We start from the raw sequence: 12,449 nt of genomic DNA, 5'->3' as shown, positions 1-12,449 counted from the left end.
CAATGAGTTGGTTGTGCATCGATTGCACGAAAATGCATCAGTAACTTGATGTTATAAAATGTGTCTTTGTGTATAATTCAACAAGTAGTAGAACAATTATATGAGTCGAATGTTATCTATTCCTTCTAGTCCTTGGAGGATTAGAAGCGATATCTGGGCCCCTCGATGATTTTGTTTTTACCTATGTACCGGGCCCCGTCAGAACCTAATTGATGTGTTCAATTTAGTTCTATGTCAAACAAATCGGAAATCGGGAAACAAACTGCTGGACAATAAGTACGATGTTGTTCCATGTATTTGTCCAGCTGATATCTTGAGAATATAGGATTATATGATCACTTATCTAAAATGGCGCTTCATAGTTCAACAGAGTTTTAAGAGCTACGATTAACGATTGGTTCCTGAAGTAATATAGGCAAATATAGTTATTAGACTTATCCAAGTGAGAGACTGTTGGATAAGGTGTCTAAGTCCATAACTTTATTTGGTATATACTTGACCCGACCCGGCATGGTCCATTTGGGTTGCACTTCACCCGAACTATTGTATGGTTAAACCTTTGAGAATTGTATGTTTATGATTTATTAATATATTATAAGTTATAATATATTAATATGAAATCATATTATTTAATTAGTATTTGATCATAAATTAATTTAGAATTAATTTGGTGATCAAAAAGATGGCTAATTAAATATGGGCTCTTGTATTTATATAAGTGTGGGCTAATACTCATTTGGAATGGGCTTGGCATGCATGGGAGTCCATGGATAGTCCATGGAGCTTTTAACCCATGGATCCTTGGTAAGGAAGAGTCATGGCTATTAGGGTTTACATGGATGTAACCCTAATTCCCCACACTATATAAATGGGCTTATGATGCTTGAAATGGCACTACTAAGTGTGTGTGTGTGAGAAGGTGGCGATTTCTACAAGCAAACATACACTCTTATAGTTTTTCCAAAGTTTGTGATGATTTGTGATTTCCATTTGAGGCATCCACATTATTGGTGTTTGACTCTCAAACTCCAAGGAATCAAATCACTATTGAAAGTTATGTAATTCATCTAGCTTTTATGTTTAAAGTATCCCATGCCATGCTAGATAGGTTATGAACCTTGGAAAAACAAATTTGCATGTATTCATAGTAAAACATAGATCCAAGGTTTCTAGGGTTGCATATACACCATAGGAGTGTTAGGATGCTCAAAACCCTTCACCACCCTCCATATTATGGGATTCACACATTTTCTCCTCACGTCTTTAAGCTCCAGCCGTGAACATCCCCATTCTCTCTCAACTATCTTCAACCGTGATCACTCCTAAAGGCCTCAAAACGTAAGTATTTCATCCCTTACTTGTTCATGCTTAGAAACCCCTTGGTTCTAGCCTTGATTCATCACTTTTCATCACCATCTTCAAGGTCTTCAAGAGTTCATGGCCGTGAACCCTTCATAAGGGTCGTGAACCCTTCATAAGGGTCGTGAACGCTTCAAATGATCTTGGGTCGTGAACACCTCATGAGGCCGTGAACTCGTAGAGTTGGCCGTGAACCCTCCTTGTGTGGCCGAGATCATCATTCAACCGTCCAATTGTGGGTCTAGCACTTCATTTAGAGTGTTTCCTACATCCTTAGGTTGTTTCCTATGCATGTTAGTAGTTATAAACACTAATCGTATGCACATATATGTGATTATATGCTTAATAGGATTCATTTGTGCTTGGGACTTCTCCTAGTTTGCCAAGCACCCTAACTTTTTCATTCATCCAAGTCACTCACAATCAGGTGAATTCATACCCCTACATCTTTACTGTTTTTAAAGTTTTCAGGGGGGGAATACAAGCCAAACATTATTGATCTTGTGAAATTATACAAAAAAGGATTTCAATACACTTAGAACTGATGCAACCTTACGGTTTCCATACTTATATAAAATATTTAGATATTTTATCCCTTTTGTATTATGCTGAGCATAGGGGAAGTTTTCAACATAATCGTATAATTTTCAGTGCAAAACATGAATTGAATACATTAACGAACATATAAACTATAATAGGTATAGTTTATGGAACAATTATCTTAACAATGTACAGAACATAGATTCAATGCGATCAAACATATAAGCTATATAGAGTATAGTTTATGAGATACATATACAGAAAGTTAAATTCAATGGATTCATTTTATTCTACATCTAATCGTTAGTATAGCATTTTATGAGTGAGCATTCTTCGCGTACTTACTTAAGTACTAACAAAAGTCCTGAGATTATAATCAGAGTCTCCTTGTGGGAGAACGTGAGTTTGTGTATAGATCTATACGGGATTGACAATCCCGCACCATAACTGTTAGCTACAGTTAGGCCGGCAGGCCTGGGTGACAAAGTTATTTCGATTCCGACACCTGAAGAACGTCGTTCAGGCAATTCAATGGTCAAGTATGGTTATAACAACTCATAAATTTGGTACTAAGAGTATACGATTAATGTACGAATAGTAATAACTTCAACTAGTTTTATTATAAAGTAATAGAACAATTATACATATTAGAGTTTTCAGAGTTTTCCGAACTTACTATACATACTGATGATAGCCAGGGTTTTCATGTAAAAGGGGATTTTCCCATTCAAAGCAACAAAGCACAACACAGTTAAGGGTAACCAGGCATACAAACTAATACATCATGAGATTCAGTAACAAGAACACACATGATAGAAAATATTGGATTTTCTTGGAAATATACAAACATTTTCATTGATTCATTAACAGATTTTCCTTACAAAAACATGCTTATAAACTCACCAGCTTAATGCTGATACTCTTTCAAAATTGTGTGTATTCTCTGGAAACCAGTAGACAGGTACCTCCCGTAGTTTTTAAGAAGACGGAGCGTATAGAGTCACGTCTTTTACATTTTGTTATACTTTTGATGTATATAAATATGACTCAAACAGATGTAAATATTTTACTTATTCAATGTAATGGTTGTTTTTACTTTGATTACTATGATGCAATTGTTGTGATACTATACATGACGTCCTCCACCCCGAACGTTTCCGCCATTACGGTTTGGGGGTGTGACAGTATCCCAACTCCCACCAAAACCAATAATGAAAGCCCTCAGCATATCCTCTAATGTCTGAATCATACGCTCACTCTGACTGTTGGTTTGAGGGTGATAATCAGTGATGAAATGTAACCTCGTACCCAACTCCTCATGAAACTACTTCCAAAACCTGGAAGTAAAACGAACATCCTTGTCTGATACGATGGAAACCGGCACCCTATGACGAGAGATCACCTCCCGGACGTAGATATCTGCCAATTTCTTGGTCGATGAACTCTCTTGAATCGCAAGAAAATGTGCACTTTTGGTCAATCTTTCAACAATCGCCCAAATAGCATCAAAACCGTGGGGAGTCCGGAGTAACTTTGTGATGAAATCCATAGAAATCTGCTCCCATTTCCAAACGGGAATCTCCAAGGGTTGTAGCTTTCCGTAAGGTATCTGGTGCTCAGCTTTGACTTTCCTGCAAGTCAAGCACCTCTCTACATATCCTGCAATCTCCCTCTTCATGCATGGCCACCAATAGCTAAGACTCAAGTCCCGGTACATCTTGGTCGCACCAGGATGTATAGAAAGTCGAGACTTGTGAGCCTCATCCATCAAAATTTGTCTTACGGCCCCAGTACCCGGAATCCATACCCTACCACACTATGTTGACAATCCTTCGTTGTCCCTGACAAAAGTAGCAAACTGCCCTTTGATCTTCTTTTTCTTCTGGTTCTCCTCCTTGATTCCCTCCGTCTGTGCCTTCCTAACCATCTCTAAGATTGGGGAGGAAATCGTCACTCTCATACACAACCATCCACTGGGTTCACTCACCACCCTACGACTCAGTGCGTCGGCCACCACGTTAGCCTTACCTGGGTGGTACAATATCTCACAATCATAATCCTTAACCATGTCAAGCCACCTCCTCTGCCTCATATTCAGATTAAGCTGGTCCATGAGGAATCTCAAACTCTTGTGGTCCGTATAGATGGTGCAACGGATCCCGTACAGGTAATGTATCTAAATATTGAGAGCGAAAACCACGGCCCCCTAACTCCAAATCATGAGTAGGGTAGTTAGCCTCATGAGGCTTCAATTGTCGTGTTGAATAAGAAATCACTCTACCCTGCTTCATAAGTACCACGTCTATCCCTATGATGGAAGCATCACAATATACTACCACATCCTCAACGCCCTCTGGAAGGGTCAACATTAGTTCCTCACACAATCTCTTCCATAAAGTCTCAAATGTCGACTGTTGCTCAGGCCCCCAAACAAAATCCACACCCTAATTAGTCAGATGGGTGAGAGGAACAACAATCTTGGAGAAATCCTGGATGAATCTATGATAATACCCAACTAAACCCAGAAAACTCCTGATCTATGAGGGAGTCGTCGAAATCTCCCACTACATAACTGCCTCCACCTTGGCCGGATCGACCAATATTTCATCCTGATTAACGAGGTAACCCAAAAACTGAACCTCACACAACCAGAACTCGCACTTGGAGAACTTGGCATATAGCCTCTCCCTCCTCAGAACTCTTAGGAGTTCCTAAAAATTCTCCATATGTAACTCCTTGGTCTTAGAGTAGACCAAAATATCATCGATGAATACAATAACGAAACGATTGAGCATCCGTTGACACACCCTATTCATCAGATCTATGAATGTTGCCAGTGCGTTGGTGAGCCCAAATGGCATCACCATAATCTCATAATGACTATAACGAGTGCGAAAAGTTATCTTCTCCACATCCTCCTCTCTAACTCTCATCTGATGGTACCCTGACCTCCAATCAATCTTAGAGAACCAAGATGCACCCTGCAACTGATAAAAAAGATCATCAATCCTCGGGAGTGGATAACGATTTTTCACTGTCAACTTGTTCAACTCCTGATAATCTATGCACATATGATGGGTACCGTCCTTCTTTTTCACAAATAGAATCGGTGCTCCCCAAGACAAACTGCTCGGTCGAATGAACTGCTTTCCCAACAGCTCCTGAAGCTGAGAGGACAACTCCTGCATCTATGGAGGTGCAAGGCTATAAGGTACCTTGACGATCGGGGCGGAACTAGGGATCAGATCGATCCTAAACTCCACCTGCCTATCCGATGGTATACCAGGCAAATCCCCCTAGAATACATATGGGAAATCCCGAACTATCGGAACATCGAATACTGAACGAATCGACTTTACACGAGTATCTACCACATATGCCAGGTAGCCTGAGCACCAATGTTGAATAAACCTCCATGCCCTCGTTGTTGAGTAGATGGTTGAACCAACCCTGGTACCCTCACCATAAATGGTCAGCTCTCCCCCACTTGGGGAACGAAGCACCACAAGTTGTCTCTCACAATCAACCTGAGCCCTAAACTGGCTCAACCAATCCATCCCAACAATAACACTGACATCCTTCATGGGAATCGGAACCAAGTTGATCGGATATACCACTCCAAAAATGTCCAAGGTACAATCGCGTAAATTGAATATTAACCAAATTAACCAAATTATGACTTTTTACATTCTAAATTGAAGTACAAACACTAAATTACATGATGAAAATAGAATCAAGTAATTCTGACTTCATATGAGTGAGTTATGCGCATTTTAAAAGCAGGACAGATTCCAAAAAAAAATGTTGAAACAAAAAATACGCAACATTGATATGTTGTCTTCCAGGGTCTATAGTTGATTCAGTATCTAACCAAAATATGTGTTTGTACATGTCTAAAATGAAGTACAAACGCCAAATTATATGCTACAAAAAAATCAAATAATTCCGACGTCATATGAATGAGTTATGCACATTTAAAAAAAGGAATAAATTCAAAAAAACTAAAAACGTGCGGAAATAGAAAAAACGCAACATCGATATTCTTTCTTTCGGGACATGTGTCCGATTCAATATCTAACCGAAATACATGTTTGTACAGTCAAAAATGAATTACAAACTCCAAATTACATGTTGAAAAAAATCAACTAATTTCGACTTCATATGAGCGAGTTATGCGCATTTTAAAAAACAGAAAAAATGTCAAACCGTTTCCGGTTTTTAAAACCGGGACCGGTTTTCATAAAAATGGAGAACCGGTAACCGGACCTTATTACCAATTCCGGTTCCGGTTCCAGTCCGGTTCCGATTCGGTTCCGGTTCCAGCGGTTCTAACGTTCATCCTTACTCACTCATATGAAGTTGGAATTACTTGATTCTTTTTTCATCATGTAATTTAATGTTTATACTTCAATTTAGAATGTAAAAAGTCATAATTTGGTTAAATATTGAATCATTTACAAGCTCCAGAAGATAACATATCGTCTACAACATTTCAACCGATTCTAGTTTGAAAAATAACCAGAAAACCGGGACCGGAACCAGAACCGCTGCTAGAACCGGCGGTCCGGTTCCCGGTTCTTATAATATAGGAAAACTGGTTCCGGTTCCGAACCGGTCGGGTTCTAAAGCTCATCCCTACATGTCATCTACATATGTTATTGTATGTACTAACCTGGTATGGTTTATGTAGTCAGCGTGGTAAGCAGGTTTATGAGTAATTCGAGAAAAGCTCACAAGAAAGCGATCAACTGGATTATGCGATACTTGAAGGGAATGACTGAAATTTGTTTGGTTTATGATCCTAACCCATTAAATAATGTATTGGTTGGTTATGAAGATTTGGAGCATGATGGTGATCTGGTGAAAAAAAATCACTAACATGCTATGCATTTACTTTATTCAGATGTCTATAAGTTGGATGTCAGCATTACAAGCTATTTATGGCCTTGTCTACAACTGAAACATAGTACATACCAATGCTTGGAGGAATAAAAGAGTGTATATGGTTAAACGGTCTTATTCAAAGTCTTGGGTTAAAGATGGAGAAAAATATCTTTTTTTTTTGTGACAATCAAAGTGCTTTATGTCTTGCAAAGACAAAACATATTGATGTAAAGTTGAATTTCATTCGGGATGTTTTGGAAAAAGAAAGGTTCTCTATTCAAAAAACATATACTAAGAAGAGTTTGATCAATATGTTGCCAAAATCGTTACCTATAGAGAAGTTCAAGCATTGCTTGGACTTGGTAGATGTTTGCAAGTGGTAAGTCCCTTCAGGGCAAACCGACAAAAAGAGGATGATTCTTGAAAATCACTGATGGTTGAAGCAACTTAAGGCAAAGTAAAGATTGTTAATTTATGAATTAGAATTTTGGTGACCTGGATAAATAACTTGACCCGAACGGTGACCCGAACGGAGTGAAGAAAACCTGAATAACAATTTTGAAGGGATACATGTTTGGAGTAGGTTGATGACTGTTATTCCCGAAGCCGTACACGAAAAACACTTATCCCATGGGGTGCGAAAGGACATAGCCCCATGATATGTACTTGTTTAGTCATTACAAATTTACTTGTATATGTTAAGGCCATAGTTGCTAAGTTTTATGGTTATAAGTATGGGTACTTAGGGATTCCAAATGTAATTGTAACAATCTTACAATAGAAAGAGTTTTCTTGTTTCCACCCATCGACATATGTCACATCGATCAAACCACATTAAATTCTTATATCGTTTTATCTGTTTATTTTGCTTTAACATCAATAAAAATAACATCAATAAAAACATATAACCTCGATACACAAATAAATTAGTGACCCAATGCATTGTCAATAAATTATGTACGTCTCTATTGTGAAATTATAAGTTTACAACCAAATAAAAGTCAAAAGGATCCCACCATTTTCCATCATGTTTGGTTAGGTAGGAAGATGGACCCCCTACCCTTACCATTACCCCACCCTCCTCAAAGCACATTCACTATATACTTATTATGAGGGCTTTTCATGCCTATATCCAAGGCCTCACGCTCCATCATTTGAAATTTACTTATGCTGAACGGTTTGAGCTACAAGTTTTCAAGAAAACGAGAGATGCCTAATGAATTGAACGATAGTGATATGTGAATATGACACATCATAAAAAGAATGGGATCAAAATCATGACATTTTTTTTCTATTTTTTTTTCTCTTGGGTAACAATGATGAATTTCTTTGTCGATATACAAGTGTAAGTTTTTGTACGACTTCAAAGGACATAATGTTTTGACTTGTTCTTTAATATATGGTTTTATAATTATGTGAGGAATATCATCTTCACGATACTCGATACATAGATAGTAGACTTTTGAACATCGATCATACGATGAAGAAAATGATCAAATGAGAGCGGAGATCTAACAAGTTATATAGTTATAAGTTATAATATAATAAATAAAATATATTGATAATTTTTATCAATTAATTGTAGTTTTATGCTAAAACCAAATCCTTTGGAACGTTCTCTTCCAAATGGTGAAGATCCACGTTATTCCGAAGATAATTCAAACATGTGTTTTATGTATTGTTTAGTTTCTTTTTATTATTTACACAGTGCCCAATTTTTTTTAATTATATATTTTTATTTAAAAATAAAAAATTATAATAAAGATAAGGACTTTTTTTTTCTTATTCGTCTTGGGCCTTTAACAATATTTAATTTTTCAGGACTGACGTTGTCTCTTCTCGAACATAGGTTAAATTCGAAATTGATTAGATTTTTTTTCTAAAAACTAAAAAAATAAATAATAAGCTTATATATTAGAAAAAAAAATACACTTTTCACTGGACCTAATAAAAAATTATAGCGATTACTTAAATGTCTAAAACAATGATGGAAACATAATTTCAAGTAGGGGTATGCGCGGTGCGGTTTGGTGCGGTTTAGAGCTAAAACCGCACTGCACATGCGGTTTGAGTTATTTAGAAACCGCAAACCGCACCGCGAACATTTAAAACTGCATTATGCGGTGCGGTTTGGTGCGGGCGGTTTATGCGGTTTACATGCGGTTTTGCGGTTTGAGTAATTATTTACATTAAATTTAATCACAATACTATCATTGTCGTCACTAACGGGTCACTAAGTGGTCATTAAGAAATTTGGTGGTCATAAAATTGTGGTCATTAACTACTTATGAATATACATAAGTTAAGAAAACATAGTGTATAAAATAATGGTCACTGAATGTTAGTTGAAAATGAATTTGAGACAAAAAAATATGGTCATTCCATTAAATTTTGCATTAAATTTTGGATTAATTAATATTACATTTCAAAAACTTAAGATAATATCACTAATTTAGGACCTGTCAAATTATTTTCGAATATATATATATATATATATATATATATATATATATATATATATATATATATATATATATATATAATCATTAATTGATTTTATCAATGCGGTACGGTTTAAACCGCAATTTTGTAATCGTAAACCACAAACCGCACCGCAAGTGTTTTAAAAAGCGTTATGCGGTGCGGTTTGGTGCGGTGCGGGCGGTTTATACGGTTTGTGCGGTTTATTGCACACCCCTAATTTCAAGTAATAAAGGTGATGCCAAAAGAAAACAAAAAACTTATAAAAGATGCTAGTATTTTTTTAAATAACTCGACAAAAAAAATGTTATTTCTTAGCCAAAAAAATTAAAATATATTTATTTAAGTCAGTTAACTAGATTTTTTAAAAGTTTATCTATCTATACATTCATATATTAATCAAGAAAAATGACCAAAATAAATGATGTACCACATTTTCAAGTTATATAAGGCTGGAGGGAGTGGCCTCGCCACCCCTCACGCCAACAACCTCGTCAAGAGACGCTGTACCACTCCTCAATATTCGCCATGAAGCTCATTAGCAGGAGTTCGCCAAGGGTCTAGCGAGAGGAAAGAGAAAGAAATGGAACAATATGATTGGCAAATGAGTTTTTTTCCATGAAATTGAAATTTCCAAGTTAAAGAAAAGAGAAATATTATCAATTTGGTCGTCAGGTAGCAAACCAGGAAGATGACACAGATTTCATAATTTGGCATTTTTGGTCCCTTGATTTTAGCTTTATGACAGTTTCAACCCTAACTTACAACTTCTTTTACAACATAAATTTCTAGAATTGGCATAAAACCCCCTGCAAAATTTTATTGTAACTTTTTTAATTTAATATGAAATATTGTGTTTTAAAAAATATAATTGATTTGATATTAATTGTTTGTGGTTTAAAAAAAATTATTTAAAAAAAATATAATTTAATTAATTTTGAAAAAGAAAAAAATTGGTGTGCTAGGAGTGTTACCACTCCTTATAAAATGCTAAGATTTAGGTATTAAGACAAAAAGATGACGTGACATGCAAAAAAGTGATGTGACAATGTGCTACACTCCCTGCTAGTTTCACAACATGTCATATTAATGTTGTGATTTTTTTTCCATAATAATGTATCACAATGTATGTTGTGAAGTACAAGACCATTGCGAAATATTTTTAAGGGAATTTCGATTATGATTTGTCATTTAGTTTAATTAGGTTTCGTAATAAGTCTGTAAATTTGTAAATTTTCTAAAATCAATGCCAAATTACCCAATTTTGTCTATAGTAGCCATTGAAGCTTTATAACCAACTTACACAAACTCGACTCCATTACATCTCTTTCAAATATTTTCTTTTTAAAAGAAGTTATAAGAACCTCAATAATGCCTAACAAATACAAATATCTTTGTGAAGACAATGATAGCGACTTTTGATTAACAACATATTTCCTATTTTTTCGGCGAATTAGAATGCTACTCTCTCGGTGGGATCTCCTTGGCCAGCAGACAACGATTCGTGAAGGCGAATCTGTGGTGTAATTGCATTTTCAGATTTTGGTTCGGTGACTCGAGCATAATCAGCTAGAGTTTTTAGCGAAGGATTTTGACAAAATCCTATTTGGTGAACTATTATACATAACATCATGTTTAGACAAAGGAGATTTTTCCCGTTTTTTGAGGCTTCAATCTATTTCACGCGAAAGCAAATGACCAGAAGCTATTATTGATGGCGACGACCGTGACATTCTCATTTTCACAGTCAGTAAAGTCTTTTTTATTTATGTTTATTTTAAAATATAGTTTATTTATAATTGCGGAATTTGTCTCATAAAACGTATTTATGAATAAATGTTTTTCTTTGATTATTAAAAAATTGGGATGTCATAACTTATACAAAAAACACAAGGATAAACTTAATCATTTCTGACCTCACAACATCTAATGGCCTACGTTTCTTCGAATCTCTCATCAGATCCAAACATCAAATACATTCGTATCGATACTTATGATACAAAGAAACTGAGTGGGTCAGTTGAGAAACCTGTTGAGTACATAGAGTTTTCAACCTACAATAATATAATTAATTTGTTTAATTATTTATTTCAAATCAATAATTAACCCAATTACCCATCTCCATTTTCTTCTATCTTCATCCCTAAGAACTTATCCTAAAGATCATCATAGTCATCGTTGCTGACAGTACTGTTTTAAGGATTTCTCCGCAATACATGTCAGTAGATTTCCTTCTATATTCATTCCTAAGGATCATCATAATCATCGTTGCTGACTATTTCATGGATTTCTCCACAATACATGTCAGTAGGAAGCAGAGTACATCAAATGGGCACAAAGTCCATCACCTACATGTTATAAACCTACATGTGTTCCACAAGACTGTCTTGAATAGTCTGGTGGTCGTCACCTATACTCTGTTAGATGACTACATTGTTAGTACACTAGTACCATTCCTACATCGTTAATACACTAGTACCATTTATACATCGTTAGGATACTAGTATTATTTAAAGTCGTGGCCTATTATCATCGTTTTCATCTCGCATCATCTATCACCCTCAACATTTTATTCATCCCTCATCAACCATTACTACCTAATAAATATTATAGGTATGAAAATACACATATGGTAAATCATATAAAAATCATCTTATATTATTTCATCTAACACGGAAAATTTTGATCATAGATAATAAGCACATACAACATTCAATTATCTAAATACTTCATATCTATTCGTAAGATGAAAGTAATTATGCACTCACTTGTTAAAGTGGATGGCTAGAAAGTTGGGCAGTGCTTCACTTCAGCACTTAGTTTTCCTTTGATGTGACATAGGTTTAATTATCACTAAGTATTAGTCTAATATTCTTTGTGACTAATGATAGTCTAGATTTCTTAACAATCCCAATGTCTACATCAAGATCTATCAAGTAAGGAGCAACTAAGTAAGATCATGCGGAGGTAGGGTCCGTTTGGTATGCAGAGTATACGATTTGGAAATCCCATTTTAAACACCTCGCTAAATGTAGCCTAGACATCAACCCTGTAAGTAGATCAATCAGTATAATGACTTGGAATTACTAATGAATCTTTTTTATAAATTCATAGCAACGACTATGAATATAAATATAAGTTACACTGAAAACAATATAAGTGTAGCTTAACTTACAAAGATTTTT

The sequence above is a fragment of the Lactuca virosa genome, chromosome 3, assembly GCF_052849685.1.
Source record: "Lactuca virosa cultivar CGN04683 chromosome 3, Lactuca_virosa_CGN04683_v6, whole genome shotgun sequence".
Taxonomy (NCBI): domain Eukaryota; kingdom Viridiplantae; phylum Streptophyta; class Magnoliopsida; order Asterales; family Asteraceae; genus Lactuca; species Lactuca virosa.
The sequence above is the reverse complement of the archived record's forward strand: the minus strand, read 5'-3'. Positions refer to the sequence as shown.